Genomic DNA, 27,173 nt, shown 5'->3' on the forward strand with positions numbered 1-27,173 from the left:
AATAAAATTCATGATTTTATTAATTTGAGTCTTCTCTCTCTTCTTTTTAATAAGGCTGGCTAATGGTTTATCTATCTTATTAATTCTTTCAAAGAACCAACTCCTGGTTCTGTTGATCTGTTCCACAGTTCTTCTGGTCTCGATTTTGTTGAGTTCTGCTCGAATCTTTATTAACTCTCTTCTTCTCCTGGGTGTAGGATCTATTTGCTGTTTTTTTTCTAGCTCCTTTATGTGTAAGGTTAGCTTCTGTATTTGAGTTCTTTCCAGTTTTTGAATGGATGCTTGTATTGTGATGTATTTCCCCTTTAGGACTGCTTTTGCTGCATCCCAAAGATTTTGAACGGTTGTATCTTCATTCTCATTAGTTTCCATGAATCTTTTTAATTTTTCCTTAATTTCCTGGTTGACCCTTTCATCTTTTAGCAGGATGGTCCTTAAGCTCCACGTGTTTGAGGTCCTTCCAAACTTCTTGTTTTGACTTAGTTCTAATTTCAAGGCATTATGATCTGAGAATATGCAGGGGACAATCCCAATCTTTTGGTATTGGTTCAGACACGATTTGTGACCCAGTATGTGGTCTATTCTGGAGAAAGTTCCATGGGCACTTGAGAAGAATGTGTATTCAGTAGAGTTTGGATGTAAAGTTCTGTAGATATCTGTGGAATCCGTCTGGTCCAGTGTATCATTTAAAGCTCTCATTTCTTTGGAGATGTTGTGTTTAGAAGACCTATCAAGTATAGAAAGAGCTAGATTGAAGTCACCAAGTATAAGTGTATTATTATCTAAGTATTTCTTCACTTTGGTTATTAATTGATTTATATATTTGGCAGCTCCCACATTCGGGGCATATATATTGAGGATTGTTAAGTCCTCTTGTTGGATAGATCCTTTAAGTATGATATAGTGTCCCTCTTCATCTCTCACTACAGTCTTCGGGGTAAATTTTAGTTTATTTGATATAAGGATGGCTACCCCTGCTTTCTTTTGAGGACCATTTCAATGGTAAATGGTTCTCCAATCTTTTACTTTCAGACTGTAGGTGTCCTTCTGTCTAAAATGAGTCTCTTGTAGACAGCAAATAGATGGGTCCTGCTTTCTTATCCAGTCTGAAACCCTGCGCCTTTTGATGGGGTCATTGAGCCCGTTCACGTTCAGAGTTACTATTGAAAGATATGAGTTTAGTGTCATCATGATATCTATTCAGTCCTTGTTTTTGTGGATTGTTCCACTGGACTTCTTCTTAAAGGGGAATTTTAAGAGTCCCCCTTAAAATTTCTTGCAGAGCTGGTTTGGAGGTCACATATTCTTTCAGTTGCTGCCTGTCTTGGAAGCTCTTTATCTCTCCTTCCATTTTGAATGAGAGCCTTGCTGGATAAAGTATTCTTGGTTGCATGTTCTTCTCATTTAGGACCCTGAATATATCCTGCCAGCCCTTTCTGGCCTGCCAGGTCTCTGTGGAGAGGTCTGCTGTTACCCTAATACTCCTCCTCATAAAAGTCAGGGATTTCTTGTCTCTTGCTGCTTTAAGGATCTTCTCCTTATCTTTGGAATTTGCAAGCTTCACTATTAAATGTCGAGGTGTTGAACGGTTTTTATTGATTTTAGGGGGGATCTCTCTATTTCCTGGATCTGAATGCCTGTTTCAATTCCCAGATTAGGAAAGTTTTCAGCTAGAATTTGTTCAAATACATACATTGGGCTCCCAGTGCATGGAGCCTGCTTCTCCCTCTGCCTATGTCTCTGCCTCTCTCTCTCTCTCTCTCTCTCTCTGTGTGACTATCATAAATAAATTTTAAAAAATGTTCGTATTCTGGCCCTCTGGCCCTTTTGGCGCCCTCGGGAACACCAATTAAACGTAGGTTTTTCTTCCTCAGGCTGTCGTTTATTTCCCTTAATCTATCTTCATGGTCTTTTAATTGTTTGTCTCTTTTTTCCTCAGTTTCCCTCTTTGCCATCAACTTGTCTTCTATGTCACTCACTCGTTTTTCCACCTCATTAACCCTCGTCGTTAGGACTTCTAGTTTGGATTGCATCTCATTCAATTGATTTTTAATTTCTGCCTGATTAGCTCTAAATTCTGCAGTCACGAAGTCTCTTGAGTCCTTTATGCTTTTTTCTAGAGCCACCAGTAGCTGTATAATAGTGCTTCTGAATTGGCTTTCTGACATTGAATTGTAATCCAGATTTTGTAACTCTGTGGGAGAGAGGACTGTTTCTGATTCTTTCTTTTGAGGTGAGGTTTTCCTTCTAGTCATTTTGCTCAGTGCAGAGTGGCCAAAAGCAAGTTGTATTGGGAAAAGGAGAAAAAGGAGAGAAAGAAGGAAAGAAAAGAGAAAGAGAAAAAAAAAGGTAGAAAAAAAGAAAAAGAAGAAGAAAAAGAGAAAGAAAAAGAAAGAAAGAAAAAAAGGGACGGGGGAAGGAAACAAATCAAAAAGCAAAACAAAACAAAACAACAACAAACAAACAAACAAACAAACAAAAAGAACTACGGGAGAGTATCTTCTGATTCTGTATACTTTAAGTCCCTTGACTTCCCCTGGAACTTGTCCGTCTAGCTGTTCTTCTGGGGGAGGGGCCTGTTGTGCTGATTTTCAGGTGTTAGCACTTGGGGGAGCTGCTCTGCCCCCTGCATGGTGCAGGGCTCCGTGGGGGTTGTTTACCCAGGGAAGCCCCAGGAAGAACAACCGCAGTGGCGGGGCCAGCTCTGGAAACCTGGCTTCAGCTCCCGCGGTAACTACGGAGCTGTCTTCTCTGTCTGCAGGGCCTGGAGGCTCCGGGGCGGGGCCGCTGATCTGCTCAGCTCGGGTACAGGAGCGTCCTTGCTGTCCTGGGCCCTCCCGGCCTCTGCCTGTCCCGGGGGAGGCGGGATCCTGCGCTGTGTCCCGGCGCCCTGTGCTCCCGGGCCTGCGCTGGTGGATTCGCGCTCCCGGGCCGCGCAGCCTCCTCCGTGGAGCCGCCGCCCGAGCACCCGGAGCTGCTCCTGGAACCGTGCAGCCCCCTCCACACGGAGCCTCCTCCTCTGCCCGAGCCCCTCGGAGCTGCTCCCGGAGCCGGGCAGCTGCCTCCACGGAGCCACCGCCCGAGCCCCTCCGAGCTGCTCCGGGTCCCGCGTGCTCGCTGCAGCCCTTAGGGAGCTCGGCGCACTCTCCTGGGCGCACAGGTGTCTGTTACTGTCCCAGGGAGCCCGAGGGCATCCCCGCCCTCCTGGGTCCTGCTCCAACTCCCTGGGTGCCCCTTTCCGCCCGGGAAGGTTGGTGCAGCTCCTGCTTCTCCGCTTCTCCGGGACGGGGCTCTCCTGTCCTGGGGACACTCGCCCCGGCCTCAGCCCGGCTCCTCGCGGGGCCCCTCCCCCTTGGAGGCCTTTGTTTCTTTATTTCTTTTTCCCCCCCGTCTTCCTACCTTGATAGAAGGGGAATATAAATAATAGTGAAAGGGAATATAAGGGAAGAGAGAAGAAATGTGTGGGAAATATCAGAAAGGGAGACAGAACGTAAAGACTGCTAACTCTGGGAAACGAATTAGGGGTGGTGGAAGGGGAGGAGGCGGGGGGTGGGAGTGAATGGGTGACGGGCACTGGGGGTTATTCTGTATGTTAGTAAATTGAACACCAATAAAAAATAAATTAAAAAAAAAAAGAAGCGCGAACTCTTCTCACTGTTGCATTCCAGGTGTTCTCTCTTTAATTCTCAGGCCGAATTCATAGATTTTCAGGATGATTGGAAGGCTTTCTAGGTAATTTGGTGGAGACAGGTGATTTGGAGACCCTACTCCTCCGCCATCTTGCCCCTCCTCCCCATGATTTGTTCAAATATGCTTTCTGGCCATCTGTCCCTCTTGGCGCTCTCTGGAATCACAATTATACGTAGATTTTTCCTTCTGAGGCTATTATTTATTTCCCTTAACCTTTCATCATGGCCTTTTAATTGTTTTCCTCTTTTTCTCCCCAGCTTCCTTCCTTGTCCTCAACTTATCTTCTATGTCTGTCACTCTTTCTTCCACCTCATTAACCCTCATCGTCAGTACCTCCAGTTTGGATTGCATCTCATTTCATTGATTTTTTAATTTCAGGAAAGCTTCCCTATGGAATCAGAAACAATACAAGGGTGCTCATTATCACCACATCTATTTGACATAATTCTGAGAGTATTTTCCAGAGCAAATAAACAAGTGAAAGAAATAAAAAAGCATTCATGATGGAAAAGAAGAAGTAAAATTGTCTTTATTTGTAGATGACATGATCTTTGTATAGAAACACTAAAGGTTACATGAACAACTGTCAGAAAAATAAACAAATACAGAAGCTTCAGGATGCAAAATCAATTTACAGATATCAGTGCATTTACAATATACATTGCAAGGAACATATGGCAAACTATCTGGAAAATAAATAAAATCATCCCATTTACAAAGGTATCAGAAACTATGACATACTTTGTTCTGCTGGTGCCATGAAGGGTAGAGGCAGGCACCTGCAGGCAGGCAATAGTCCATCTGTAGTGGCAGAGGCAGGTGAGCTCTGCTCTGTGGGCACCAGAGACACTGCCTGGGAGGCAATCCTCAAACCCCACAATTTTGGGTCAAAGAATAAGCAGAGTACACTCAACTACAAGAGAAGCAAAGACATAGACAACGTGGCTTCAGTGTCTACTCATGGAAAGCAAGACAAAGGCCCCATTTGCCATCATCAAGAAAGCAGAGTCTGTTGTTTAGATCATTGCCCAAAAATACACTGGCTGGTATCTTGGCATTTGGCTTTGGATTGGTTTCATACCTCAGAGAATGCCAGGGTAAGTTCCATTCCTTGGAAGATTTGCTCTTTTTTGGTCCATGGAATAGCAGGCACTCTCTGTTTATGTATGAAGAATGGAAAATCAGGCATGCACTAAAGAAAAGAGCCATTCACAGCCTTCACCCTCCTAAGCTCTGCATCTAAGCCAATGAAGTTTCTTACACCTCTGAATTGGTACACCTTTGAAATTGCAAGTATACTTGAAAATAATAGAGTGGAACAGACACTGTGATAGTCTCAGTCTATCAGTATGCTTTCTGTGGAAGACTCTCAATGAAATTGAACAGTAAATGTTTTCCTGTGTTGAAGAACATGTTGGGAGCTATCCTCGGAGAAAAGAAATTTTGTTGCAACTAACTTGTTTACAGCTAAGTAAAAGAATTCAAAGTTTTCTGTGAAAAGGAGAAAGAAGAAAAAGAAACAATCAGATAATTTCGACTAAATGTAACCAAGGAGATGAAAGATAAACACACTGAAATCTATGAGACATTGATGAAAAAATTGAACACAGTCAAATAAATGAAAAGATATCACGTGTCCATGGGTTGGAAGATTTGTGTTAAAATATCTATAGTCTTCAACATGACCTACAGATGCAATGTAATCCCCATCAACTCGCCAACAGAATTTCTCAAAGAGAAAAAAAAGCAATTCTCAATTATCAATGGAACTGCAAAATACACCAAATAGCCAAAGTCCACTTGAGCAAGAAGAATGAAGCTGGAGGCATCACTCTCCTTAATGTCAAACTACATTGCAAAACTGCTATCATCATAGAAGTAAGGCATAGTGACAGCACTCCAAGGAGTGCATCTACCATCACTTGTCTCTCAAGTGTGGATTCTTGAGGTGTGAGCAGCTGAACCCAGTTCAGAACCAGTTGTCTGCTAGGTACCAGTATTGACAGAGGGAAACAATAGTGGAACAAAGCAAAGAGCCTTGAACTACATCCATGCGTGTATGATCAAAGGATCTTCAATAAGGGTGTCAAGAATACACAGTGGGAAAGTAGAGTCTCTTCAACAAATGATGCTGGGGAATGTGGATAGCCACATGCGAAAGAATGAAATGGCACACTTACTTTACACATACACAAATCAACTCAAATTGGAACAATGACTTAAATATAAGACCCTAAACAGTGGGGAATCCCTGGGTGGCTCAGCAGTGTAGTGCCTGCCTTTAGTCCAGGGCGTGATCCTGGAGTCCTGGGATCGAGTCCCACATCGGACTCCCTGTGTGGAGCCTGGTTCTCCCTCTGCCTGTGTCTCTGCCTCTCTCTCTCTCTCTCTCTCTCTTTCTCTCTTTCTCTCTCTCTGTCTTTAATGAATAAACAAATAATTTTTTAAAGACCCCAAATAGTAAAACTCCTAAGAGAAAACATAGGGGAAAAGATTGATGACATTCTTCTTGGTAATGACTTCATGTATATGACACAAAAAGCACAGGCAGAAGAAATGAAAATCAATAAGTAGACCTATATCAGACTAAGCAGTTTCTGTACAGCAATGGAAATCATGAACAAAATGAAAAGGCCACCGAGCAAATGGGCGAAAACATTTTCAGAACATGTACAGATAAGGGGTTTATATATAACATATATAAGGAACTCCTACAACAGCATAGTAAAAACGAAACAAACAAATGATCTGATTTTAAACAGGCTAGCATGTCTCCAAAGACAAGGGAAAGAAAAGCAAAAATGAACTCTTGGGACTGCATCAAGATAGAAAGCTTCTGTACAAGAAAGGAAACAGACAACAAAACTCAAAGGAAACTTACGGAATGGAAGAGATATCTGCAAATTTATTCTCAGTATGTGCCTGGTATCCAAAATCTAACAGAAATTATGAAACTCAACACTCAGAGAACAAAAAATCCAGTCAGGAAATTGGCAGAACACATGAACAGACATTTCTCCAAAGAAGACCTACAAATGGCCAAGAGACACAAGAAAAACTGCTCCATATTACTTGGAATCAGGGAAATACAAATCAAAACCACATGAGTTATCACCCTACACCAGTCAGAATGGCTAAAATTAACAAGTCTGGAAACTGTAAATGTTGGTGAGGATGCAGAAAAAGGGGAACCCTCATACACTGTTTGTGGGGATGCAGGCTGCTACAGCCACTCTGGAAAATAGTATGGAGGTTCCTCAAGATATTGAAGATAAAACTACAATACGATCCAGCAATCCCACTTCTAGATAATTCTTCAAAAGAATCAAAAGCAATATCTTGAGGAGATAGGAGCACACCAGTGCTCATTACAGTACTATTCCCAACAGCCCAGATATGGAAACAACTTAAATGTCCTACGTAGATGAATGGTTGAGGGGGATGTAGTATATAGGTAAAATGTAACACTATTAAGTGGCTAGATCTCATATGACCTGTTAATAAAGTAAAAGGAAGATAAAAGACAATGATAAATGTTTTCACAGTTGAAACCAAAGCAAACAGCACCCTGAGATGCCACTTCTCATACATCAGACTGGCAAAAAATTTAAAAGACTGTCCATGATTAGTGTTGTTGAGCAAGAGGGCAGCGGGCACTCTCATACATTGCTAGTGAGAAAGTAAAATTACAATACTTTGGGAAACAATCTAGCATGTTCTTCAACAAAGTAAACATGTGCCTCCTCAAGATCCCCTCACTGCCCTCCTGGGTGCAACTCTCCCCAAGAGAAATGAGACCACACACCCATCTCAAAGACTGCTGCGCAAAAGTTCCTGGCAGGTCTACTTGTAATAGTCCAGAGGTGCAAACAACATAAATGTCCATAAGTGAGTGAATGAATTTTTGAAAAAGACCTTTCTGCATCTTTCCAGTGTAATACAACTAAGGGTGTAAAGAGAAAAAAACTGTGAATCCACAAAACAAATGTACCAATGGGTGAATTTTTTTAAACCACAAAAGTAAAGAACTACTCAGGAGCCAAATTGTATTATATAATTCAATTTAAAATTAAAAATTGAAACTAATGTCTAACAAAAATCAAATGTAAGGTTTCATGTGAACCAGTGGAAGGAGGGTTAAGAGGGGCCAAAGGAAGAGAATAGAGAGGACATGAGATTTTTGAGTGGAAGGGACATATTCACTATCTTCCCATAGGAGTGATGTCTGTGGTGCACGTACACGGGAAAACTTAATAAACTGTGTACTTTACATAGGTTGAGTATAACCTATTTCTTTACTGGGTGAGAGAGCAGGAGCAAGGGGGAGGGGCAAAAGAAGAAACGGAATCTTAACTGAGCAGGGAGTTCCACGTGGCGCTCCATCCAGAACCAGGAGATCATCACCTCAGCCAAAGGCAGACTTGAACTCCCAGGCATCCCTGGTGAGTTTCCTATATGTCCACTATATCTCAATAACGTTGTTAAAATTACATATACATAAATGAAATATTACTTAAAGTACAAATTTCTAAAAATTGCCAACTGCAGGGCAGGACTGTCTTCCCGCCTTCCCTCCTCGTCCAGCAGAGGGCGGCAGAGCTGCTCAGTAGCCAACAGCCTTGCTCAGGGCCCCACAGCCCAGCAGGCCCTGACCCACCTCAGTCTCACACACGTGCAGTCCTCCTTGCTTGGCTCCCAGGCTCCTCATCCTGAGGGCCCCTGGTCTGTGGAGACCCCTGCTGTGTCTCCCTGAAGATTTCTCAGCAGCCCATGGAGGCCTGGGGAACCAGGGGACATTTCCTTGCAGGTGGGACAGGAGAACCCAAGATCCGCCTTTGTTTCCAAGGAGCTGAGGGTCTCCTCCCCTTTCCAGAGGCAGCCCTGGGATCCCTCAGCTGAGTCTGGGTGGAGCCGCTCCAGCTCCTGGTTCCTCTGGGGATGCCTAGAGCAGAGGACAGACAGGGACACAGATGACTTGGAGGCAGTGCCCCCAATCCTGGGCTGTGATGGGGAGAGAGGGCATTTGGTGTCCAGACCCCCAGGCACGTGCGTTTCCTCCAAAGTCTGAAGAGACCACTACTAGATCATTCCTTGAAATCTGGAGGACAGGGAGCTCCTCTGAGGGAACACATCCCTGGGTGGACAATTCTCCTGACACAGGCTCAGGAATCTTCTGGACAGTGCCTGTCCTCTCCCAGGATCACCCTGCCCTGGGATGGACTCAGGCAGTCTAGGACCCACAGGGACCAGGCCCCGGGCTGACCAGCCCTCACCTCTGCCCAGGGCTCAGGGCCACCCACATCCTTTGGAGCCCGGTGCATCCCGGGTGCAGCCCCCGGCAGTGCCTCCAGGAGGAGACAGGGGGACATCCAGGCAACACCCAGGAAAAGAAACCCCTAAGCTGGCTTTGGCTAAAGACTTGGAGCAGGAGCCTGATTTCAATCCTTTCTGCAACAGACCCTCTGGTCCTTCCCACGTGCCTGTTGTGTCCTGACAAATACTTTGGAGTATCCCGATCCATCAGGGGTCCCTGTACAGCCCCCACTTTACTCCATCAGCCAGGGGGAGCTGGTGTGACCACAGGAGTGTTCCCCAGGCAGAGGACACAGGCTGCCGGCACACTCAGGAGCACATGAACAGTCTCTGGGCCACAGTCCAGCCAACTGAGTCTGAGAGGGAGGGGCTCCTCAAATCCTTCTCTGTGGACCAGAGAACCTCAAGCCACCTAATCTGCCACCACCATCTTCTCTTCCCTGGACACGAGGGAAACCCCCTTCCTATCTCGGGACTGAAATGAGACACCTGGTCCTGAGGCTCTGTCCCTGGAAGCATATGCCAGGCAGGTGACACCCAGGGATGGACACTGGACCCTCACCAGGCATCACCCAGCCTGCCCCTTTCTCACCCCCAGAGTCCTCTCGGTGACCTTGCTGCCAGGAGGAAATCCATCCTCCCCAGAGCAGGTGAGATCACTGGGGAGACCCTGCCCAGCTGGGCTTCTCTGTTACCAAGGGAAACGATCCCCTGGATCTGGGGACCCTGGGCTGTGTGTGTGGTGCCCACAGACTCAAGGCCAGGACACAGCAGAGGCCACTGAGGGAAGGGACAAGGGTCACCCTCTCAGGGAGCCGGGTCCCCCTCAGCCCGGCTCTTCAAAGCCTGCCCTCCGGGGCCAGGAGGATCCGCGTCCCCTGGGAGCTGGTTAGATGCAGGCTCCGGGGTCCACACCACACCTGCCGAGTCAGATCTGCTTTTCCACAGGATCTGCGGACCCTCCCTCCGTGGGCGCAGAGCAGAGGCGGCCCCGGCGCCACGTCCCGGGGCCTCAGCCTGGCTGCGCATCTGCTAAAGCAGCCTGTCCAGGGGTCACCTGGGCCTCCGCAGTCTTGATGACGTTCCCCAGGTGATCCCCAGGCCCGGTGGGGGTGACGTCCCGGGACAGGCTCTGGAGGCGGCCCCGGGCTCCCGCTCTGCAGGGGGAAGCCCCAGGGCCAGGAGGGAGGGCTGTGGGGGCGCGGACCCTGCACCTCGTCCCCAGCTGCGGGGCGCGCCCCGGACCCGACGCCCCGGGCTCGTGCTCGGGCCAAGCAGGCCGTGTGCGCGCGCTCGCGTCTGCCGGGAAATCCCCGCTGAAGACCGGAGGCCTCAGCAGCTGCGGGGACCCCCACGGGGTCAGAGGAAGGGAACCCCGGGACCTGCCGTCGGGGGGGGGGGCCGGCGAGCCCCCGCCCGGCCCACGTGACCCGGCCCCGCCCCCAGAGGCGGCCCCGCGCGGAGGGGGAAGGACGCGGCGCTGTGGGGCGGACCGCGGGGCCCGAGCGTCTGCGCGGCGGCAGCTGCTCTCACCCCGGCCGGACGGAGCGGGCAGCGGGCACCATGGAGCCCCCCTCGGCCTCTCCCCGAGCAGGGCGCGGCCCCTGGCAGGAGCTCCTGCTGGCCGGTGAGGGGGCCGATGCCCTGGGAGGGGCGGGAGGACGGGGGAGCGGCGGCCTGGGGCCTGGGGCCTGGGCGGGGGGACGGGGCTCCGCGGGGGACGGGGCGGCGGGCGGGGCGGGGGAGCCGGCTCAGCGACGGGGCGGCCTCGGGATCTGCAAGTGGGGAGTGAGGGGCTGGGTCCCAAGGGCCTCCTCACCGGGGACTCAGTTTTGCAACCTGACGGGAACCACACCCAGGGACCCTAAACCCTGGCCTTGCCACCACCCTGAGGTCCTGACCGATAAGCGCCAGACTCGGAGGGCCCTGGGGACGCTCAGCCCTGGTATTTGCCAGGGTTCGGCATCTTTGGTGAAGTTCTCCCTGCCTTTCAGAAAAGAGCCTAGAAATTTATTTCCTATTTGCTTGTCACGAGCAAATCCCAAATCTGTCCCTCAACTCTCCCATTACATGTCTGCAGGCACCTCCTCCTCTTGCTCTCTGATTCATGGCCCCGTGGGTCCAGCCTGGAATGTGGGAAGAGGGCCTGTCAGCCCCAGGAAACCCCATGTGGTGGAGGGGCTCACAGAGGGAGAACGAGGTCCTTTTGCTCCTGGTCGCCTATTACTGACTCTGCTCTGAATCATCTGTGGTGGGACAGGGCATACAGAGAAGGTACCAGAGAAGCCTGTCTTCATTGTGTCCAAACTATGCCACCAGTTGTACCAGAGCCTCCCTGAGGTAAGGCTACCGGGAAATGGGAAAGAGTGAGCCTTGACACAAACCCTCTTGACACCAAGTGACCCTGTCAGGCTGGATGTGGAAGGTAAACGACACCTTGCCCCATGTTACATCTTCTGGGGAAGATAACTCTACTAGTGATGTGCAAAATGATAGAAGTCCCAGAGCGCAGGAGAGAAAAATAGAATTAAGAGACCATTTCCAGGGATCCCTGGGTGGCCCAGCGGTTTAGCGCCTGCCTTTGGCCCAGGGCACGATCCTGGAGACCCGGGATGGAATCCCATGTCGGGCTCCCGGTGCATGGAGCCTGCTTCTCCCTTGGCCTATGTCTCTGCCTTTCTCTCTCTCTGTGTGTGTGACTATCATAAATAAATAAAAATTAAAAAAAAAGAGACCATTTCCATAAACAGAACAGGATTGTGATGAAGAGCTAAGTCTCTGAATCAGATACCTTTAGTTTCTGATCCTAATTCTGGCATTTACTGTGTGACACACAAGACTCCTTTCTTCCGCGGTTACCAATTTTTTGTTGTTGGCAAAATATACACTAGGGGTTTTTTTTTTAGACTAGTTTTATCACTTTAAACATTTTAATAAATTTTTGAAGATTTTATTTATTTATTCATGAAAGAGAGAGGGAGAGACAATGGCTGAAGGAGAAGCAGGCTCTCTGCAGGAGCCCAATGGGACTCAGTCCTGGCCCCTTGGATCATGCCCTGAGTCAAAGGCAGACTTTCAACCGATGAGCCATCCAGGCATCCCTGACTATTTTAATAGTACAGTTCAGGGGCAACCAGGGTGGCTCAGCGATTTAGCTCCTCCTTCAGCCCGGGGCCTGACCCTGGAGACCCGGCATCGAGTCCCTTGTCAGGCTCCCTGCATGGAGCCTGCTTCTCCCTCTACCTGTGTCTCTGCCTCTCTCTCTCTCTCTCATAAATAAGTAAATAATCTTAAAAAAATAGTACAGTTCAGTGGCATTACTACACTCTTCTTTTTGTGCAACCATCACCACCATCCATTAAACACTCCTGCCCCTAAGCCCAGTAACCACCAGTCTACCAGCTGTTCTTATGACTGTGACCATTCTAGATACCTTGTATAGGTGGAATCATATAATATTTTGTGTGTGTGTGTGTCTGGATTTTTTCACTTAGCGTAACGTCTTTGGGGTTCATCCACATTGTAGTGCACATCAGAATTCCATTCCTTTTTTAAAGCTGAATAATATTCCCTCATGTGTATGTGTCACATTTTGTATCATCTATCTGTCTATGAACTTTTCGGTTTTTTCTACCTTTTGGCTGTCGTAAATAATGCTGCTAGAAACATGGGTGTACAGATATCTATTGAAATCCCTGCTTTCAGTTCTTTGAGGCAGAGACCCAGAAGTGGAGATGCTGCATCAAATGATAATTTTTTGATGAACTGCCATACCATTTCCCAGCAGTTGCACCATTTTGCACTCCCACCAGCAAATGCAAGGAACTTCCAGCTTCTCCACATCCTCACCAACACTTGTTTTCCATTTTGTTTTGTTTTATTTTAATAATAGCCATCCTAACAGGGATCAGGTGATATCTCATTGTAGTTTTTATCTTCATTAGGGGATGGTGAGTGATGCTGAGCATCTTTTCATGTGCCTGTTGGCCATCTGGGTGCCTTCTTTGGAGACGTGTCTGTTCAAGTCCTCTGCCTATTTTTGATTAGGTTTGTGTTGTTGAGTTATAGTTCTCTATTATAGATATTAAACCCTTTCTGGATACATGATTTGTAAATATTTCCCTCCACTTTGTGGGTAGTCTTTTTCTTGGTTGATAGTGTCCTTTGATCTACAAAAGGTTTTCATTTTAATTGAAGTCCAATTTATCTTTTATCCCCTATGCTCTTAGTTTCATCTCCAAAAAATTGTTGCCAAATCCAAAGTCATGAAGCTTCACCCTGTGTTTTCTCTAAGAGTTTTTATAGTCCTAACTCTTACATGTAGGTCTCTGATCCACGTTAATTTTTTTATCTGTAGTGTTAAGGGTTCAATTCATTTCCTAGACATCCAGTTTTCCTAACATCCATTTGCTGAAAAGACTGACTTTTCTCCATTATGAATGGTCTTGGCACCCCTGTCAAAAATGGTATGACCATGTATGTAAGGGTTTATTTCTAGGACCTCTATTCTATTTTCTTGGTCCATTTGTTTCTCTTTATGCTAGTACCACACTATTTTGATTGCAGTAGCTTTGTAGTATTTTGAAATCAGGAAATGTGAGTCTTCCACCTTTTGTTCTTAAGAATTTTTTGGATATTTTGGGGTCCCTTGAAATTCCATATGAATTTTAGGATAGATTTCTCTATTTCAGCAAAGAAAAATATCATTGAGATTTTGATCAGGATTGCACTGAATATGCAGATCACTTTGGGTAGTATCGTCATCTTAACAATATTAAGCCTTCCAACCCATGAGCATGGAATATCTTTCCATTTATTTATGTCTTTAATTTCTTTCAGCAATGCTTTGTAGTTTTCAGTGTCTAAAACGTTCACCTCTTTGGTTAAACTAGTCCCTAAGTAATTTATTCTTTTCGATGCTGTGGTAAATAGGGTTTTTTAATTTCCTTTTAGGACTATTCATTGTTAGTGTGTAGAAATAAAACTGATTTTTGCGTATCAATCTATTATCTTGCAACTTTGCTAAATTAGTTATAACAGTTTTTTTTTTTTTTTTTGCGTGGAATCTTTAGTGTTTCCTATGTGTAAGTTCAAGTCATCTGCGAACAAAGATTATTTTCCTTCTTTCTAAATGGGATGCCTTTCATTTCTTTTCCTTGCCCCACTGGCCTCTCACATAAGCTGAGACCAAGCTGAACCAGTCCCCGCGTCCCCTCTCAGCCACCTTAACTCACACAAAATTCATAATACACCACTGGTCTTCACTCAGGCTCAGCCTGCACATACCTCCTTTTTTTTCTAAGATTTTATTTATTTATTAGAGAAACGGGGGGCGGGGGGCAGAGACACAGGCAGAGGGAGAAGCAGGCTCCATGCAGGAAGCCTGACGTGGGACTCAATCCCGGGTCTCCAGGTTCACGCCCTGGGCTGAAGGCGGCGCTAAACTGGTGAGCCACCTGGGCTGCCCCCATACCTCCTTCTATTAAAGGTCTTTCTTGTCACGTAGCTGCAGCAGCGGGTATCATGAGAGTCACTACTGAACCTTTTATCCCCCTGCTGATGTGCGATCTGTCACTAGGGCCTCTGCAGGTCTCCCACCTGCCCCAACATCTCTCATATTTCTCCAAAACCTTCTTCTCCACTGAGACACAGTCCAAATCGCAACTTCCTATGTGGATCTAGTTCGTTCTACTCAGTCTGGCAGGGGTTCGGTTCTTACTGTTGCTGTAACAAATTAGCACAACCTTAGTGGCTTAAAAAAACACAATCGCTGAATTCTAGAGTTTGCTAGATCAGAAGCCTGACACAGATATAGCCGTAAGTATCCCCCAAGGTAATCACACTCTTTAGTTTTTTTTAAAGATTTATTTATTTAAGAGAGAGAGAGAGAGAGAGAGAGAGAGAGAGGCAGAGACACAGGAGGAGGGAGAAGCAGGCTCCATGCCAGAGGCCGACGTGGGACTCGATCCCAGGACTCCAGAATCACGCCCTGGGCCGAAGGCAGATGCTCAACCGCTGAGCCACCCAGGGATCCCCCAATCTCACTCTTTAAAGTCCACCCAAGGGATGCCTGGGTGGCTCAGTGGTTGAACATCTACATTCGGCTTAGGTCATGATCCTGGGATCAAGTCCTGCATTGGGCAGCCTGTAAGAACGCTGCTTCTTCCTCTGCCTGTGTCGCTGGCTCTGTGTGTCTCTCATGAATAAATAAATAGAATCTTAAAGAAAAAAAGAAAAAAGAAAGGCCAATTAACAAACTAAATTCCCATTGCCATGTCCAGTCACATATTCACAGGCTCTAGAGAGCAAGATGTGGAACTCTCTGGAGGACACTCCCTACTGCCCTCAGATTCCAGTGTCCTCTCTTAGAGCCTTTTCCATCCAGCAATCAGAGTGGTATCACTAGAATAACATCATGTAAAATAGATAATGTCACTTCTGGAAAACAAATCAATCCATCAGCAGATACACAGTCTCTTGAGAGCCTTCTGATGATACATAGAATAAGGCACAGAGTCCCTCAAACCTCTGCATGATGGGTTTCCAGGCTTTAGGCGTACTGGCTGCTCAGTTTGAGGGCAGATGGGTGTGAGTACGGAAAGTGGGTCTCCAGGTTCTTTCATTCTTTGGACTGTATCCCATTTCTTTTTCTTGTGTGGTGAGGTCATGTAGACTGCAACCTCAGGATCATTGTCTCCCTAAAGACTGCGTTCCCTGTAGCTCTTTACATGAGATTCCGGCGTCATCTTGAATGATGCCTGTTCCTCTCACACCCATTCCCCTATATGTTCTCTCTTGAGCCAGGGTCCTTCCTCCTGGACTTCAGATTCATCACGTACCTTCATCCCTGCCCACATGTACCTGGGAGGGCAGCGCTTTCAAGAAAATTGTCTCAGGACACCAGCAGCTGGGGATGCCTGGGCTTTAGGCACCCAAGCTGCACAGACTCCTAGATAAAGGGAAGCTCCACTCAACAAGCCCAGTGTGGCTACTGGCCCAGGACTGCCTGAGGGTCAAAAATTTGGGAAGAAATCCTGTCTCTTCATGTGAACCCCAATGGTACCCTGGAGTCCAGAACGAGGACAGGCCCCAGAGCACCATCTGGCTCTCTTGGGTAAGGATGGATGCTATTCCAAGGAGCCATTGCTCTGGTACCTTTCCCAGGACTCTGAAGCTCTACCCCCTCTGAGGAGTTCCCTTGAGGCCTGTCCTGGAGCCTGAAAGTAGGAGGAACATCACCAGGAGACATGTTTTGTGCCCTTTGCACGTGTGCTCTCCTTGTCCTAACCATCTGTTAATGCCATGAATGACTCTCCTCCTCTCTCCTCTGCACTTCCAACTAGATGCTTCACCTGTAGGGCACTATTTCCATTTTATATCTTCAGAAAAGGCAAAGGTTTTCTTCAACACAAGGGAGCTTCAATGGCCATACAGAACACTGGACTCAGGAGCTTCCCAACCTGCTCATCTAAAGTATCTCCCTCCCTATCATATCCTGCCCTCATTCTTCTTTTTTTAATCTATATTTGTTTTTATTTTACTTTTAATTTTTTAAAAGTATATTTAATTGGCACCATGCAAGCATAGTGGCCAACAGGGGGCTTGAACACAAAACCCCTGAGATCAAGATCTGATCTGAGCTCAAGACTTGGGCGCCTCAACAACTGAGTCGCCAGAAACATCTATTTTTATTTTTAAAGTAAACTCTATGTGGGGCCTGAGGCCATCATCCTGAGACAAGAGTTTCCTCCTCTAGGTATTGAGCAACTTAGGTGCTCCCTTTTCTTATCTTCCCTTTTCTTTCTTTCTTTTCTTTCTATCTTTCTTTCTTTCTTTTCTTTGTTTTCTTTCTTTTCTTTTCTTTTCTTTTCTTTTCTTTTCTTTTCTTTTCTTTTCTCTTTCTTTCTTTCTTTCTTTCTTTCTTTCTTTCTTTCTTTCTTTCTTTCTTCTTTCCTTTTATGTCAAACTTTGACTCTTTGGCCTTGATCTGCCCCCCTCCCACACAGTAGCCTCCTCTACCCATGTTTCCATCCCTGCCCAACCCTTCCTCTCCCACCTTGGCCCCTCAATTCCTGGTAATCCCTGGAGCTTTGAGCCTCTTTCCTATTATGGACTGAGGGGCTCAGGGACCCCACAGGTTGCCATGCAAGGTTGAAAAGAGGTGATTGGGAACTGGAACATCACCCACCAATACTTTGTATTGGTCACACCCAGAGCTTCCTCTTGGAAGGCAGGAAGGTTTAAGGACCCCAGGGTCCTTCACCCCAATTTCTCCCTTAAATCTGTTAAAAATTATAATGAAAAACACATAACATTACGTTTCCTACCAGGAACCAGGATATAGTTGAGCAGGGGTATCAATATTCCCAGTAGCGTACAACACATCTCTAGCACCTGTTCATTTTGTGACTGGAAGTCTGTATCCACAGCCTGTGTTTGCTCCTCTCCACCCCCACCAGCCCCACAGTTCTTCTGTTTCTATAAATTTGACTACTTTATGTACCACGTAAAAGTGGAATCATAGGGTATTTGTCTTTCTGTGACCTGCTCATTTCACGTGGCAGAGGGTCAGAAGAACTACCTTCTTCTCTAAGATTGAACCATGTTCCACTGGATCTGGATGCCCCATGTTCATTCTTCATCCCTCTGTGCGTGGACACGTGGGCTGCTTCTACATCTTGACTCTTGTGAACAACATTGCGATGAATGGGGATGAGTAGGGATCCCTTCATACTGTTGGCTTTCTGTTCTTATGGATGTAAAATTAGTAGGGAGATGGCTCTATGACATGGTAAGTCTATTTCTTAATTTGGAGTAAACCTGGCACCATGTTCCACAGCAGATATTCCATTTTACTTTTTCACCAACTTTGTGCCAGGGTTCCAATTTCTCCAGATCTTTACCAACACATGTTAATTTATGATATTTGGGTTTGGAGTCCTTTTGGTTGTTGTTGATGGTGCCCATCCTAATGGGTGTGACATGATATGTCTTTGTTGTTTGATTTGCTTTCTGTAATGCTTAGTGATGTTGAACATTTCTTCAGAAGCTTGGTGGCCACTGTATATCTTTGGAGAAATGTCTCTTCAAGATTTTTGCCCATTGTTTATTTTATTGATTTTTAAAGATTTTATTTATTTAGGGGCACTTGGGTGGCTAGTGTTTGAACGTCTGCCTTTGGCTCAGGTCGTGATCCTGGGGTCCTGGCATAGAATCCCACATCAGATTCTACATATGCTCTCCCTCTCCATATGTCCCTGCCTCTCTGTGTGTGCCTCTCACGAATAAATTAATAAAATATTTTAAAGGATTTTATTTATTTATTCAGGAGAAAGAGGGCATGAGAGGGGTAAGGGGCAAAAGGAGAGGTAGAAGCTGACTCCATGCTGGGGAGGGAGCCCAGTGAGGCAAGCCCACACTTCCAGGGCAGCCCCAGGACCTCAGAGATCCCAGGGAAGGTGGTTCCACTTACATCCTTTCCCCTCCACAGGGTCTCTCCTGACCCAAGGGGGGCATTCTCCTGAGTCTTCTGAGTTTAACCACCACCCTACCCCAATGTGGGTCCTCTGAAACATGAGCTTTGGGAGCGCTGACCTTTCTACCAGCTCAGTCCTCAACCCAGGTGGCCCTACTCTGGCAAAATTTGGGATATATGCCCTGAAAGTAGTAAGGATGCCTTCACCCAGTTCATGGTTCGATGTCTCTCACTTTGACGTTCTCCTGGGGAGAGGACACATCTCCAGACCTCCTGGGATGCTGTGTCCCAGAATAGTAGCTTCGGAAACCACCACCAGCCCCATCCTCCACTCAGCAAATCTCACCCAGGCTGTGCACCCATCCCTCCCCAACCCACATCACACCATGGAGCGCTCTTTCTCATCACACTGGTTTTTCCCTCCTCTTCCTCAGATCCTGGCCACAGACTCTAAGCCACAAAGGGCTAGAAAAAAGGCAGCCTAGAATGGGACAGTAGGACTGCAGAGACTCCATTGCTTGATACTAACTTTATTTGCTTAGTTGTGTGAAATAAGAAAGAACCGAGGCTGCAAGCAAAACCAAACTGTATTGAAATCTGGGAGACACAGATTCAAAAAGAATCAAATGTGCTCTGAGGGGTGTGGGGCGGAGGGGCAACAGTTGATGAAGGTAACAACATAGGCTTGGAGATGTTCTGAGGAAATTAGGATCAATGCAGCATAAATAACCTGCTTTGCTATATAGAGATGGTAGTTGCTGGGTGCAGTTCGGCGAAAAAAGCTTCCTTCTTGACAACTGTGGCAGAACGGAGCTGTGTTTCGGTTGGTACAGGCTGCAAGTTCATGCGACATCCAGACGTGGTAGCGGATAAGATCAACTTCTACATTGGTCTCCGGCCTCCATGTCAGGACTGCTGAACATTAGTGATTCAATATCAATGTTTCCACTCACAGTTGTGAGCCAGGGTTCTTTGTGAGAGGATAGAATGGGCCAGGCTCGGGGAGAGAGCCGAGCGTGCACACAAGCCTCCAGTGGCAGTAGATAAGCGAGTAAAGTCCTTTGCTCTCCTCCGGGTGCCAAGTATCCCCCCAACGAATGCAGGGTGAGTAGGTGTAAGAGTAGCTAAACGACAACCACAGCTGTGGGTTCAGAAACCATCTTTTTGTGTAGAAAGTAATATAGCTTATTGATGAAGATTTCTCCAACAATTAGATTGTGTATAATGGACGCAAGAGAACTCAGGACATAAATAATGGTCTTCTTCACCATAAACTGGCATATCTCTTTTAAACAACCCAGGAACTTCCATTGGTTCTCCAGTATAGTCAAGGACAATGCAGGAACATAAATTCTTATCTTACCCAGGACAAAGGTAGCTACAACTTCCACCATTAATTCTGTAAACCAAAGTTTGATATTGACCGTAACTGACCTGTTACAGAACATAGGCAGTGTCCCCTTGTCTGCTTCGGTCCCAAAGAAGATATGAAGCCTAGAGAGCCAGCCTTTAATAGTCACTGCTATACAGTAGGAGCTGGGGACGTGTTCTCTCTCTCTCTCTTTCATGGAGGAGTATGTGCCAGATTAGAATTACATCATTTATGTTTATAAATCTCTTCTACCAGTTGAAATAGATTCCAAAACAGTACAAATCAGTTTGTTGGTAAGTTCATATGACTACTCATGATTTCTTCCGATTTGACTCAGTCTCGGCCTTTTTTGTAGATAATCACTCCACAAATGAATACCAAAGTTTGAAATCAGAATGTTCATGATCTCTATCAAAGCCATTGTCCTTTTTTTCCCTTATGCCTCCTAACATTGCTTCTTGTGAGAGGCTTGAAAAAAACCCTTGTCCTCTTGTTTATACCTATCCTGGCTAAATATAGGTATTTTCGGTTTCAATATTTTGTGAAAAACTTCAAAAAAAAACCCTGTCATTTTTATTACACATAAGCTTGCCAAATACAGGTGTCTATCTATAGTGACAATATTTTGTGAAAAGCTTCCAAAAACCCTGTCCTCTTTTTTTACACATCTTGACTGAACCTAGATTTTTTTTGACAATATTTTGTGAAAGACTTCAAAAACCTTGCCCTCTGTTTTATGCATATCCCGGCTGAACATAGGTATTTTTGTGATAATTTTTTTGTGACAGGCTTCAAAAAATCATGTCCTTTGTTAACATAAAGTTACATTTTCTCAGCATTTGACTCATCCAGGAAACCTAATGAAAATAGGGCAGCACTTTGAGGTAAATTTCTTCATGGACAAATTGGAACTCCAATGCCATGTTCCCAACCTGAGTACTAGCCACTTCCCACTGCAAAATCCTGATTCTTGTGGCACAGATACTGAAATGTTTAATGTCACCTAAAATAGACTTTTCCATGTATAATATCCCCAAAACAGAACATAAGACTAACGGTATTAAAGTTCAGAAACAAACAAACAAAAATACAAAGAAATCATGTCCTCTTTTTTACATATATCCTGACCCAATATACATATTTTTTGTGACAAGATTTTGTGAAAGGCTTCAATAAACCCTATCTTCTTTTTTACATATATCCTAGCCAAACATAGGTATTTTTGTGACAATATTTTGTGACTGGTTTCAAAAACTCTGGCCTCATTTTTACACATATCCCCTCTTTTTCATTAGGAATTTATTTATTTATTTATTTATTTATTTATTTATTTATTTATTTATTTATTTATGAGAAACAGAGAGATAGGCAGAGAAAGAAGCAGTCTCCCTGCAGGGAACCCAATGGAGGACTGGATCCCAGGACCTCGGGATAAGGACCTGACTGTCTGCTCAACCACTGAGCCACCCAGATGCCCCACATATATCCCTGTTGTTACATGTCAGTCTCCTTCATTTTAACTGCTGGCTAGGATCCCACCATAGGAATAAACTCATTGCCCTACTGAAAGGCAGTAAGTTGAAACCATTGGTTTTGCTATCATAGCAAGATTTCTGCATCCTGGAATATGTGTTCTTCCATACAGGCTGACGAGTTTCCCTCTGGGCTGTATTAATGCCCCAAAGTAAGGCCAGTTGCTGGCTCTGGAGCAAGGGCATCCTTCATGAGAATAAATATTTCCAGAAGCTTCCTCTGAAGGGTTCTACTAATTCACACGTCTATCATGAAAATAGAAGAATTTTAGTTTCCCAGATCCTACCACACTTGGTCATGTAGTAAGACCTTAGATACTACACACTCTTCACCTTGCCTTAGGAGAATAAGTTCACAGAATACAAAGTGTGAGGAAAACCATTTGTTGCTGTTGGAAACAAAATTCAGTAACTTTTTAAAAAAAGATTTGATTTATCCACTCATTATAGACACACACAGAGAGAGAAAGAGAGGCAGAGACACAGGCAGAGGGAGAAGCAGGCTCCATTCTGGGAGCCCGACGTGGGACTTGATCCTGGGACTCCAACATCATGCCCCAGGCCGATGGCAGGTGCCAAACCGCTGAGCCACCCAGGGATCCCCAAATTCAGTAACTCTTGGTGGCTCTCCTTTCACTATAGAAGTTTTGTGGGCTTCAGGGGACAAACATGGACTAGGTTAAGTACCTCTCTTGAAAAAGCCACTTGGAATCCACTCTTTTGGTAGAAGATTTGAGCCTATGTCTCTCAGTAATTAGAGGGCAAGCTAAACAAGAAGGCTATAGAATATTGAAGCAGTGAAAGCAGCTTAGCCTGTATATACATAAAATACTGCAATACAGTTTTTAAAGCACACAAGGCAACTTTATGAATATTTGCCACATACTCCACCAAAGAGCAAATTTCAATAAATTCTCATAGATGGAATGCTCTGTGAACACTGTGCTATGAAGTCAGAAGACCGATTACAACGGGGACCAGAACATCACCATCTGCATAGAAACCACCTCTTAAAGAACTTGTGCTTGAAGGAGAAATGGTAATGGCCATTTCAAAATCTCTAGAACTAAAAGTAAAAATACTTTTCATAGGGACACCTGGGTGGCTCAGTGGGTTAAGTGACACTTGATCCCAGCTCAGGTCTCGATCTAAGGCTCCTGAGTTAAGCCTCCCTTGGGCTCCACACTGGCCATGGAACCTACTTCAAAACAAAACAAAACAACCTTCTTTAGAACACACAGGATGCAACTGAGGCAGGCTTGTGGGCAAATTTAAAACACTAAGTTGCTTAATAGGAAAAAAATGAAAGGTTGGATGTTTCTGAGCTAATTACCCACTGGTTGAAGTAAGAGAAGGAACAAACTCAAAGGAGAAAGAACATAAGAGGTGAGCGAGAAACATAAAATTCTAGAGATGGTTCTTTCAAAATTTTCTAACCACGTGATCAGAAAAAAAAAATGAACCAAGGTGCAAAAAGCAATGTTAGGAATCAAAAAGAAAAACAAAAGGATGATGCCCTGGAAAGAGATGATGAACATTCTGATTTCAAGCTTTGGTATTCATTTGTGGAGTGATTACCTACAAAAAAGGACCAGACAGGGTCAAATGGAAGAAAAGCTTGAGTAGCCATATGAACCATCCAACAAACTGAGTTTTACTGTTTTGGAACCTATTTAAACTGATAGGAGAGATTTTTAAACGTTCATAAACTCCATTATAATATGACACGTACTCCTCCAGAAAAGAGAGAACATGTCCTCAGCTCTTATTGTGGTGCCACAGTAACCTTGACCCCCAAACCACAAAAAATACAGCAAGGAAAATACCAGGCCCAAGTCAGCACATACAAACATCCTCCAGGACTCGGAAACACAATGCAGCAATGAATTTAAAAGATCATATGCATAATATGTAGGGTTTATTCTAGGAATATAGTTAAACAGTAGAAAATCAGTGTAATTCACAGCATTAATGGTTTAAAGGAGGAAAGTCGTGTGGGTTTTTTGAAAGATGCATTTTAAAAAAAACCCGCTACCTAAAATTCAGGCTCCATTGGTGGTAAAACTCAGTAAACCAGAAATTAAAAGGAACTACCTTCATCTGATAAAGAATATCTCCAAAATGTCACAGCAAATGTGGTATTAAAATCAGGGGGCAAGGCTCAGGGGCTACCATCTCCTGGAAGAGTATGTAGGGGGTCTTCTGATACAGCAAGGCAGAAACAGAAAAGGAAAGGTCTGACAAGGAAAAAATGCAGAAACAATGTCCTAATTCACAGGCAGTATCATTGCCTAGATCGAAAATTCAAAAGAATCTGACAATTTTATCAGAATCAAAACTGTAGTTTAACCAAGAATGCCAGATAGGAGCATCCATATCTGAGGCTCAATGTCATGGCTTTATAAGAGCACCTGTGATTTCTTTAAAAATATTTTATTTGTTTACTTAAGAAAGAGAGTGAGCAACACAGAATGAGAGAAAAGCAGGGGGAGCAGCAGAGGAAGAAGGAGAAGCAGCCTCCCCAAGAAGCAGGGACCCAGGTGGGTGCATGGGGCTGAGGGGAGCTCGATCCCAGGCCTGTGGGATCATGACCCAAGCCAAAAGCAGATGCCCAACTGACTGAACCAGTCACATGCACCCTGCCTGCACATGTGATTTTAAATAATATTTTTAATGGCAACCTGAAAAGAAACGAAGAAAGGCCTTCTTTATTTAGAACAGAAAACTTGGCTGAACATGAAAGTTTGGGTGTGAGTTAGCAATAAGGTAAAAGATGATAAATAACAGAAAGGAAAGGAAAAGATACCAGGGAGTATCAGTAAAGGACTTAGGACTTAGTTGGGTGGAATAGCTGTTCTCCCCAAATTTTCTGGACAATTATGAATCTCCAATAGCATTGTAGTTGCTTTCTTTTAAATAGGCAAGCCAATTCTAAAATTAAATAGCATAATAAAGGGCCTCAAAGAAGAGTAACGAACTATGTGGCAACTGCCCTGCTAGATTTCAAGATGGATCATAAGCCACACTGTTTCAAACTGGTGCTGTGTCTCCTCTAGGAAAGGGAATACAAACTCAGGAACCCCTCCTACACGCATAGAGAAACTTCATAAGGGAGGTGGCTGGACAGGTAAGGTGGGCAAAGGAGGCACTTTTCTCACAAATGATTGTGAAAAACTGGTCGTGTATACACACAGCCTTGGGAAAATATTCTAAAGTAGAGCAAAAAAGCACTAATGAAAAGGGAGAAGAGATAAATTCCACTATATTAAAATTAGTATCTCCTTAGGAAAGTACACTCTAAGGAAAGAATAAAGACAAGCCACAGACTGGGAGAAGTGTAGATCACAGGGTTGGCAAAGAAGGCATCCAGAATATGTAAAGACTCTTACAATGCAACAAGGAAAAGGCAATCCAAGAGAAAAGCTGAAGGGGTCACCGCCAGGAATGTGTGTGTGTGTGTGTGTGTGTGAGCAGATATGTACAGAGGAACATTCATAGAGGCACCGCTAGTACCGCAAGAGAACAAAAACAAAAAGAATCCCAAATTTTCATCAGAAGCCAATAGGAAAGTAAGAGAAGCGCTAAGTTCATTCAGTGGGAGACCATATAGCAATGAAAATGTCCAACCCGCAGCAAGGAACCGGCAAGAGTAAATCTGGGGAGTGTAATTTTGACTGAACAGAGCAAGTAGCAGAAAATCCAGTGTAATTTCATTTTTATGAAAGTCAAAAATACTCGAAATGAAATATATGGTTTTTAAGAAGAAAGTGTGTGATTAAAAAAGGATGAACTGGGGATCCCTGGGTGGCGCAGCGGTTTGGCGCCTGCCTTTGGCCCAGGGCGCGATCCTGGAGACCCGGGATCGAATCCCACGTCGGGCTCCCGGTGCATGGAGCCTGCTTCTCCTTCTGCCTGTGTCTCTGCCTCTCTCTCTCTCTCTCTGTGTGACTATCATAAATAAATAGAAATTAAAAAAAAAAAAAAGGATGAACTGTAGGGATGGGGCATATTTTGCAAAATGCAGCTGGGCGTGGAGTGGACTGGGGGTTGGACTGGCTGGGAACACAGGAGTGGTGGGGTGCTGGTTCTCTCCTTCCTTAAGCTGAGTGAAGACACAGAGTGAGGCTTTTTCTTTAAATTATTGCTCTCAGGGATCCCTGGGTGGCACAGCGGTTTGGCGCCTGCCTTTGGCCCAGGGCGCGATCCTGGAGACCCGGGATCGAATCCCACGTCGGGCTCCCGGTACATGGAGCCTGCTTCTCCCTCTGCCTGTGTCTCTGCCTCTCTCTCTCTCTCTGTGACTATCATAAATAAAAAAAAATTTTTTTAAATAAATTATTGCTCTCCACACCCAGCACAGCTGGTATAAGAAATTACTTTGAATATCTCCAATATTCAGAATGAAGACGAGAAAAAGTTTGAAGGTCTTTGCTGTCAGCTGAAGAAGAAAAGGCCCCAGTATAGACTCATACAAATACTGAGCAAACCTTGAGCCTACGCCTATAATAATCAACCAAGTCTTACTAAATATGTGACTTACAACCTAGAAACATAACACATTTGAGAAGAATCCATAAGGACATAGGAAAAGGGAGGAATGAAGGGTAAAACAGGTGGCCAGTGCACACACATCTGAGGAGAGCCAGCGGAGGCAGGTCCGAGAGCCATCGCCCGAGGTAGAAATAGAACCTGTGACTGCTGGAAACCCCGTGTAAAAGTGCAGATGGAAGCTTCTCAACATTCTTCTGACACCCAGGGATTCAGGCAGATGGCTGATGAACTCCCGTGGAAAGGGATGAAGAAAGACTTCCCAGAAATTAAAAAAAAAAAAAAAAAAAAGGTGGAGCGTGACTGCTAAATAACTGGACTGTAACTGATGAAAAAACCAAATGATCTGGAAGATACAACTGAGGAAATCAACCATGAATCTGGGAACAAAGATGGGGTGTGTGAGAGAGAAGTGCTTGGGGAGATGCACCCATTTGTTTAGTGCCCGACGAGTGCCAGGTGTATGTGCAGGACTGATATGGGCTACTTTAGTCTTCAGGCAACCTAGGAGGATGTGAATGTATCCCTTTCCCAGTTTCCTTTTGCAAAAGGATTTTTTTTTTAATTAGGGTTGACTCTGATCAAATAGTTTTACTAACTCTATTGAGATACGTATTTTTTTCCTTTATTCTGTTTGTTTTTTGTTTTTTGTTTTTATTTATGATAGTCACACACAGAGAGGGAGAGAGAGAGAGAGAGCAGCAGAGACACAGGCAGAGGGAGAAGCAGGCTCCATGCACCAGGAGCCCGACGTGGGATTCGATCCTGGGTCTCCAGGATCGCGCCCTGGGCCAAAGGCAGGCGCCAAACCACTGCACCACCCAGGGATCCCTTCCTTTATTCTGTTGATGTGGAGAGTTACATTCTGATATTGAAACACATCTGCATTCCTTTTTTTTCTTCTTTTTAGAGAAAGAGTAAGTGCAGTAGGGCAGGGTGGGGCAGAGGTAGAGAGACAGAATATGAAGGAGGCTCCACACCCAGTGTGGACCCAACATGGGGCTCGATCTGATGACCCTGAGATCATGACCTGAGCTGAAATCAAGAGTCAGATACTTAAACAACTGAGCCACCCAACTGACCATCACCTCCCCCACTCCCATTATTTTAAAAACACGCTTGCTTTCCTGATAGAAGCCTACTTGATCATGATAACTTTTTTATCTCTATGCTTTTTTTGTTATTATTAATTCTACATTCTGTTTTCTAATGTTTCCTTTGATTATATATGTATTTGTGAGTG

General features: G+C 45.0%; 2 long non-coding RNA genes across 3 annotated transcripts in view; one reads left to right on the top strand and one right to left on the bottom strand.

Moving 5' to 3' along the window:
- Window positions 1-26,308, bottom strand: part of LOC144284859 (uncharacterized) — a 44,210-nt gene extending 17,902 nt beyond the window's left edge. Inside the window, exons 1-2 of one of the 2 annotated variants that reach the window (XR_013353276.1) lie at window positions 26,013-26,308; window positions 4,197-8,632 (exon numbers count right to left, since the gene is read on the bottom strand). This is a non-coding gene — a long non-coding RNA (uncharacterized LOC144284859). Of the gene's footprint in view, window positions 1-4,196; window positions 8,633-26,012 lie in introns of those variants that run through there. The other variant, XR_013353274.1, reaches the window with a different exon arrangement.
- On the top strand, window positions 10,439-16,887 carry LOC144284867 (uncharacterized). Its single transcript, XR_013353279.1, has 3 exons — window positions 10,439-10,630; window positions 11,084-11,343; window positions 15,808-16,887. It is a non-coding gene; the product is annotated as an uncharacterized LOC144284867 (long non-coding RNA).
- Window positions 26,309-27,173: the final 865 nt, after the last annotated feature.

This window comes from Canis aureus, chromosome 1 (genome assembly GCF_053574225.1).
Source record: "Canis aureus isolate CA01 chromosome 1, VMU_Caureus_v.1.0, whole genome shotgun sequence".
In the NCBI taxonomy this organism is placed as follows: Eukaryota; Metazoa; Chordata; class Mammalia; order Carnivora; family Canidae; genus Canis; species Canis aureus.